Here is a 7,068-nt window from a genome sequence, read left to right as displayed (position 1 = left end):
TCTATGGGCACCTCCCATCTCAAGCCACTTCTTACAGGTTCCAGGAGGCATTTCAGTTTATCCTAAAGAGAGGGGCCCTTTTTTTAGGGTTTCCTAGCCAAGCCCTCCCTGGATCTATCTCCTTCATAGATGGTGCCATACAAGCCTTTGACAGCATGTGGCCCTCAACTCTACAGGACCAGCTGGACCATGAGGATGCTGAGCAGAGATTCCTACAGGTAGGTGTGAGGAGGGGACAGTGAATTGGCAGTTTCTGCACTTTTTTCTTTTACACGTTCCCTTGCTAGGCAGGCCAAGATGTATGAGTGGCCTGGGAAGAGATGCAGGCAAAAGCAGCCCTCGTTTTGCTCCTACCCTTAAGGTGTCCTCTGCAGATGGGCCCCCGGAGGGGCACTCCTTGCTGTCCATACTCACTGCCTTGGTTCTTCAGGCCCTGCTCTATTTAGGAAGGCAGATCTTGGACAACACAGCTGACTGCTACACCACCCGGAATATGGGTCCACATCTCTGGCCTACTGCTCACTGAAACTAGCTTGCCCTCAGATGTGCCGCCTTTTGCAGGCCTAGACACCTGTGTGCCTGTCCCCTAGATTGAGAATTGGAGGCTGGGGTCTGACTGTAAAGCCTCTGCTTTCCCTAGCAGTGGGTGTCTTCATTGTATTCATCACACCCCTTGAGATGGTCCCTTTGTAGAGGCCTCATTGGGCCTCTAAATCTCTAGAGCAGGTCAGAGACTACCTGAATTCCTAGAGCTAGGAAACGGAATTCACTTCTCAGGGGACAGACCCACAGGCTATGGCCTTTTCCCCAGTGCTTTCTCCAGCACTAGGAGAGGCATGCTCAATAAACCCATGTGCATGGCAGCCAACCTTGTTTTCATGTCATCTGTCCTGGCAATGTGGAGCCCTGCATATCCTTGGATACTCCCTGGAACCATGATGAGTTTTGTCTCCTCTCCTACAGCTGCTGGCATGAGTCAACTCAAGTCCTATCACAGGCATGCATTTCCTTTGCTTTTTTTTTTTTTTGCTTTGTTTTTCTGCTAGTTCTCAGATAAAGGAGTTCCACTTCCTAGCCTCCTTTTACTGCCAGGCGACACACTGGGCAGTGTAACCTGGCAAATGCCATGGAGAATGTTAAATTGCAGGTCTGGAGGCTGGGGGTGGAGATGTAGCTCAGTGATAGAACCCTTACTTAGCATATATGGCCCTGGATTCCATCCCCAGAACTGCTAATTAAGTAATACAATTGCAATTCTTCAAAGGAGTCTGGCAATGTTAGAATACTAGGCCTCTTCCCACTTCCTCCTTGCTGGGAAGCATGGGGACCCCCAGCATCCTGACAGGGAAGAGTTACTGTGTCCCAGGCCAAGTTGAAATTGAGTAGGAGCTGCAAAGCAGGTCAAGTGGAGGTTGTAGGAGATGTGGTCAAAGACCTTTGTGGCTGGTGCAACCTCAAGCCCAAGGAGTGGTAAAGCAGCTCCCAGCTACTACTTCTAGAGAGTCACTGCCCAGAAATGCCCTAGTGCACACTGGGCTCTTCAGGACACTGCTGCCCAGGGCTGACTTGACAAAATGGTACAATTATTTGCCATTGGAACTTTAGCTGAGGCCCCAGCTCAGTTTCCGTGGCTCCCCCATCCTCTTCTGATTTAGTTTCTTCTCAGGGCCCTCAGCCAGTGCATCTTGGCATGAGAATCCATATCTTGCCAGGTATAGTGGTGTATACCTGTAATCCCACCACTCAAGAGGTGGAGGCAGGAGGATGGCCTCAAGTTCTGGGCCAGAGTGGGGGCTACAGGGAGACCCTGTCTCAAAAAGCCAAAAAAAGGTTTTTTTAGGGAGGGAGGGGGAGGCAGGGAAGGAAGGAAGGGAGGGAGGGAGGGAGGGAGGGAAAGAAGGAGGGAAGGAAGGAATGAAGGAGGGAGGGAGGGGGAGGGAAGGAGAGGAAGAGAGGGAAGGGAGAGAGGAGAGGACGGAGAGAAGGGAGGGAAAAAATGTAAGAAAAACTCAAAAGAAATAAAACCCAGGATCAATTTCTAGAGAAAAGGTGGAACAGGGTAGAATTGAGAAGTACTCAATGACGTGGTGGCTGGAAACTTACTATGTTTGACAGAAGCCGTAAACCAACCGAGTGGACAATGCAGAATGTGAACTGAAGGAGGAACTTCACCTCACAATCCAAGAATTCCAAGTAAGGGCACATCGTACTTAAATAGTGTGAGCTCAGCACAAAGAAGGGAAACTTGACCGCAGACCCAGAAAGCATCTTTAGGAAAAAAGAAATTTATGCAACAGTAATTTTTCACGGAAAAATCTTTAAGATCAGATGGAAGCAAGACCATAGCTTTCAGATGCTGAAAGATAGAACATTCTCTGATTTGAAAATATCCTTCACGGAAACAACCACCACCACCACCACCACAACAACATTTGCTAATGAAGAAAATCAAAGAGAATTTCTCCACAGAACACCTACACTGGAATAACTGATTCAAAGACCATGTGATGGGATGGCAATGTAGCTCAGTCACTACAGGGCTGGCCGCACAGGCAGGAAACCTTGTGTTCTGCACCTAGCACTGCACAGACCAGACAGTGCTTCAGAACTGTATTCTAGCACTCAGGAATCAGAGATGGGAGGATCAATATTTGAATATAATATTATTCTTTCTGATTAATGACCACAATGCTAACCTTGGATACATGTGAGGCTGTCTCAAAAATAAATAAATATAAATAAATAAATAAACAAACAGCCTGCATATATAAAGGATGAAATGAACAAAAACTGTCCTTAGACTTTATATTAAATGCATTATTCATTAAAAATCAATAAATTATCCTGGTGACTAGATCCCTTAGAGGATAAAAGCATTTTCAACTAAGTCTGCCAGTGTGAGTTTAATCCACAGGACCCACGTGTTTGAAGAAGAACACTCTCACAAGTTTTCTTCTGACCTCCACATGCCCAATTACACATGCTAATTCCCTCTCTCTCTCTCTCTCTCTCCTCTCTCTTTCTATCTCTCTCTCACAGACATATGCACACCACACACATACACACCACACACATAACACACACACACCGAACACACAAGACACAAAATAAATGAATGCATAAATAGAATCTGAAATTATTAGCCCAGAGGGAATTGAAAATTAAAACTAAAATAAAATATGACTGGAAATGCATTAATGTTAACAGATACATAAAATAATAATACCAAAATGTAGCAAGAATTTAAAAGTGGTTACATGCGTACATTGTTGTTGAATATCTAAAGTATTATTCCACTTCAGAACAATTGTGCAGTTTGTTTGATAATTGAACTTCCAGTTTATTTCCAAACCAATAATTGCCCTTCTGAAACGTATTCCAGAGGAATGAAGATGTACGTGTACACAGAAATTTCTGCCTCACCTCTGCTCATTGTACTTAATTCCAGAAAATAAAAACAAATTCCTCCAGAACATGAAAAAGTATAATATCCTATGGGATGCTGTACGTGGACCTAGTATTTATAAACGGCTGGCCACATTTCAAGAAGGAAGACCTAATAGGTCCTTCCTACGGGTCTGCAAGTCACTGTAGTAGCTGTAAAATCATGCAGACCAAGTGTACAAGCTCTTGCAGGTACATAGGGCTCATGAAACACCACTCTAAGCATCTGGGGAAGAATATACCATACCAAGTTCTGCTGAAGGACAGTCTGGGTCAACAAACTCAGCACCAGTGAAAGCTGCATTGATAAGACAACAGATGGTCCCAAGGCTGGAGAAAGACATAGGTTAAGCTCTGCGGATGACATTTGGTGTGCAGCACCTTGATGCTTTGTGAGTTGATGTGCTGGTCTGGGCGAGGGATGGCATCATGTGACCTTGACCGTTCTTCAGCACGCACCCTGGGGTTGCCTAAATAATCAGGGGGTTTAGTTACGCTGTATGACCTCTGGAAAAGCCTCACGATGCTGATGGTGGATGCTCTAGTGTAGGGGAAAGAGGAGAACAAAGGAAGGCAGGGGACCACATTTTCTCCATTCATAAAGCCTTTCCTTGAAGTTTCAATCCCTAGAACTTACAGTCCCAAGCTGCCATCTTCATCTTAATTAACCCCCTGGGAAAACTCACCCTATGACCCAGTCAATCTGTTTTAAGACTGTGACATCCTCAGTGGGATGTCTTGAGTGGGAGCAGCAAATGGACTCATCCACTGAGCCTCATACCTCCCAGTATCCCTTTCCTAAGTAAAGACTGTATCCTTGTCTCCCATGAAGACAACCACATAGAGACCTTCCTTTAAAATTCGAGAACGCAGCACTGAGATCAACTTTAATGAGAGGGAGAAACGGAAAATAGTGGTTGAGGGCTGGATTTCAAGTTAAGGTTAGAGTTTCTATCCAGGACACCTCTTTGGCCCCACCACACACCTGCTACCACCGTGCTCTTTGCTGAGTCGCACTCCACCACACCCTTGTCATTCTTAGAGCTCTTGGTATTGATCCCAGGTCTCCCTGGGTGGACTATCCTTCCTGTTTACCTGTGGTCTCTACCCCTTACACAGCAAACTCAGCAGGACAGGATACTTGGCTTGATTCACAACTGTATTCTCTTACTTCGTTTTTCGGAATCCCACAAAATTTATGTTTGAACCATGAGCACTGAGGCCTCAGGCAGAAACGTAATGTAGGAAAAGTGACCACAGGACCTGGAACATGATTTCACACCACATCTATAGTGCCAGAAAGACTAAATGTTTTTTATTTTATGTTATGTCTCTCATGGGATATTAATCAGTAAAGTTATTGTTGCTAAATATTAATTATTAAAAATGAATCCTTGATCTTTTACTTTGACAGTCTTACCATCTATTTTCACTTCAAAACTGTGTCTTTTACTCTATTAATCAAGAATGCACGTTTAAGGTGTGCTCATGTATTAGATAAATATACAGCTAGAAAATGTAAAATGAAATATGCATATATTCATATATTATTATCGAATAAGTGGTATGCAAATTTAGAAGTCTGTGTCTCCGCTGGGAACAAGGCACAGGTCAGGACCGTTTGCATACAGGGCTAATGACCCAGATTTTGATTGGTAGATGGTGATGTTCCCACATCAACTTGGATAGACAGGGAGGCTTGCAGGCCTCCTTTGTGACATGGAGCATGTTTGAGTCCTCGAGGGGCAGATGGTGGAATGTGTGACACCCACTTTGGCATGGGGCCTTTCAGTTTGAGGGGCACTTGTGAGGTCATAGAGGCAGAAGGGGCAGGTATGATATTTGGTCATAGCAAAAATGTCTGTGGCCCTCTATGTTAGATGGATCATGGTTCTGACATTTTGTATAGAATGGGAAGGTCTGATGCCCATTTGTGGAGAGAGTTAAGGCTTGAGGCAACACTAGAGAGAGCAGATAGGTATAACACCCCACATTAGTTAGAAGGTGCACTTCCTAGCCTCCCTCTCACACTGTTGGAAGGACTGCAGAGATGTCAGTCAAAAGGTGAGATCTGTGAAATGCATGGTCAATGGCAGCATGTTTAAGATGCTCTGGGGTAGTGGGGAAATTTGAGTCTCACTGTCTGTTATGAGTATGTAGATCTCAGGATAACTCAAGCAGAGGATGAAGGTCTAGGCATGGTTACTTACACAGCATATGACTGAGATTTCACACGGCGCATGAAGATCTTTTTAAGCCATTTTAGACAGGACGGGATGCTTTCAAACCTCCTGTGGTAGATGATATGGCTTTGAGTTTTCATTCAGCAGAAGAGGAAAGCCTGAGGTCCCTCGGTTAAGCAAATCTCTGAAGCCCTTTCATCAGAAGACGGCAACGTGAGCTGTGCAAAGCAAGAGACCTGAGAACGTCTCCCTATGACGTAAGGATCCACTTGTTAAAGGGAATGTGACATCTTCATTGTCTTCCCTGAGCGGCCTTTAGACTTTTTCACTGAACCAAGAGACTCAGAATTATCCATTATCAATGAGTAAGCAGTGGACCTTTGTCTTCTGGTCAGAAGTGGGAGGTCTGATGTGCTTTGGAGCAGAAGGTTAATGTGTGAGGGCCCTGTGGCCATAAGGGACTATCTGAGCAGCCCTTGTATAGAGCCTGTAGAGCTGAGGCTCTGCTTGGCAGTCTGAATGTTTCAGGTCCCTGCCATCAAAGGCAGTGTATGTGAGTTTTCTTGGAAACGGTGAAAAGTTTTGAGATTTCCCTTCCAGATTGTGAATTTCTGTGCTTCTCTGAAGGGACAGTTTAGGTCTGAAACCTCCTCCTAACTGGAAAACTTCCTGGCTATGAGGGACAACATCACATATGACCAATGGAAAAAAAGGAAAATTTGAGGCCACCTTTGCAGAGACGGAAGGTGCAAGCTGTGCCTCATCAGCAAGCAACTCCTATTGGCTGCACAGAATGTCTGAATCCTCGGCATCCGTCCATATGCTTCCCTAGTCTAGTGGGATCTATATCCCCCTCCAAGAGCCCAATTGTTGGCAGATGACTTCAGTTTCAGTCTCTACATGCTACTCTTAGATTCTGGGACTTTGAAATCTGACTAGACAGATGTTACCATGGGGAGAAGGGAAATAGCCCAGGCCCCTTAAGTCTCATTGGGAAGGTATGAGATGTCTTTCGGCAGAGGGAAATTTTCTGAATTCTCTTTAGTCAGATGACATCATCTTGGGTGGAGATGAGAGGATGCAATCTTCCCACATGGAGTAGGTCTGAGGCAACTTTGGGCACAGGGGGAGGTCAAAGTCCCCCATGTGGCATGTTTGAAGCCTACACATTTGGAGGTCTGTGTCCACCATAGGGAGGTCATAAGACCCACATAAAGATTAGAAGGTAGGGGCCTGGGGCATCTCTTTCCAGATGGGGATGTGATGGAGCCCTCATGTCCCATGGGAAAAATCAGAGGCTCGAAGCTCAAAGGACAAAAGTCTGGGACGTTTTGCTTCATAGATGGAAAACTACCATATCTGTTTGTTCAGAGTTGGAACCATCCAGAGCCCCAAACCCTTAGATATAAAATGAAAGCTCCAGTCCACCTGGTGCAGTGGA

General features: G+C 45.2%; 1 long non-coding RNA gene across 1 annotated transcript; it reads left to right on the top strand.

The window, feature by feature from the left end:
* The first annotated feature begins 6 nt into the window (after positions 1 to 6).
* Positions 7 to 868, top strand: LOC108491376. Its single transcript, XR_001872714.2, has 2 exons — positions 7 to 218; positions 362 to 868. It is a non-coding gene; the product is annotated as an uncharacterized LOC108491376 (long non-coding RNA).
* Positions 869 to 7,068: the final 6,200 nt, after the last annotated feature.

This window comes from Nannospalax galili, unplaced genomic scaffold (assembly GCF_000622305.1).
Source record: "Nannospalax galili isolate Female #2095 unplaced genomic scaffold, S.galili_v1.0 scaffold1582, whole genome shotgun sequence".
Classification (NCBI taxonomy): domain Eukaryota; kingdom Metazoa; phylum Chordata; class Mammalia; order Rodentia; family Spalacidae; genus Nannospalax; species Nannospalax galili.
The sequence above is the reverse complement of the archived record's forward strand: the minus strand, read 5'-3'. Positions and strand labels throughout refer to the sequence as shown.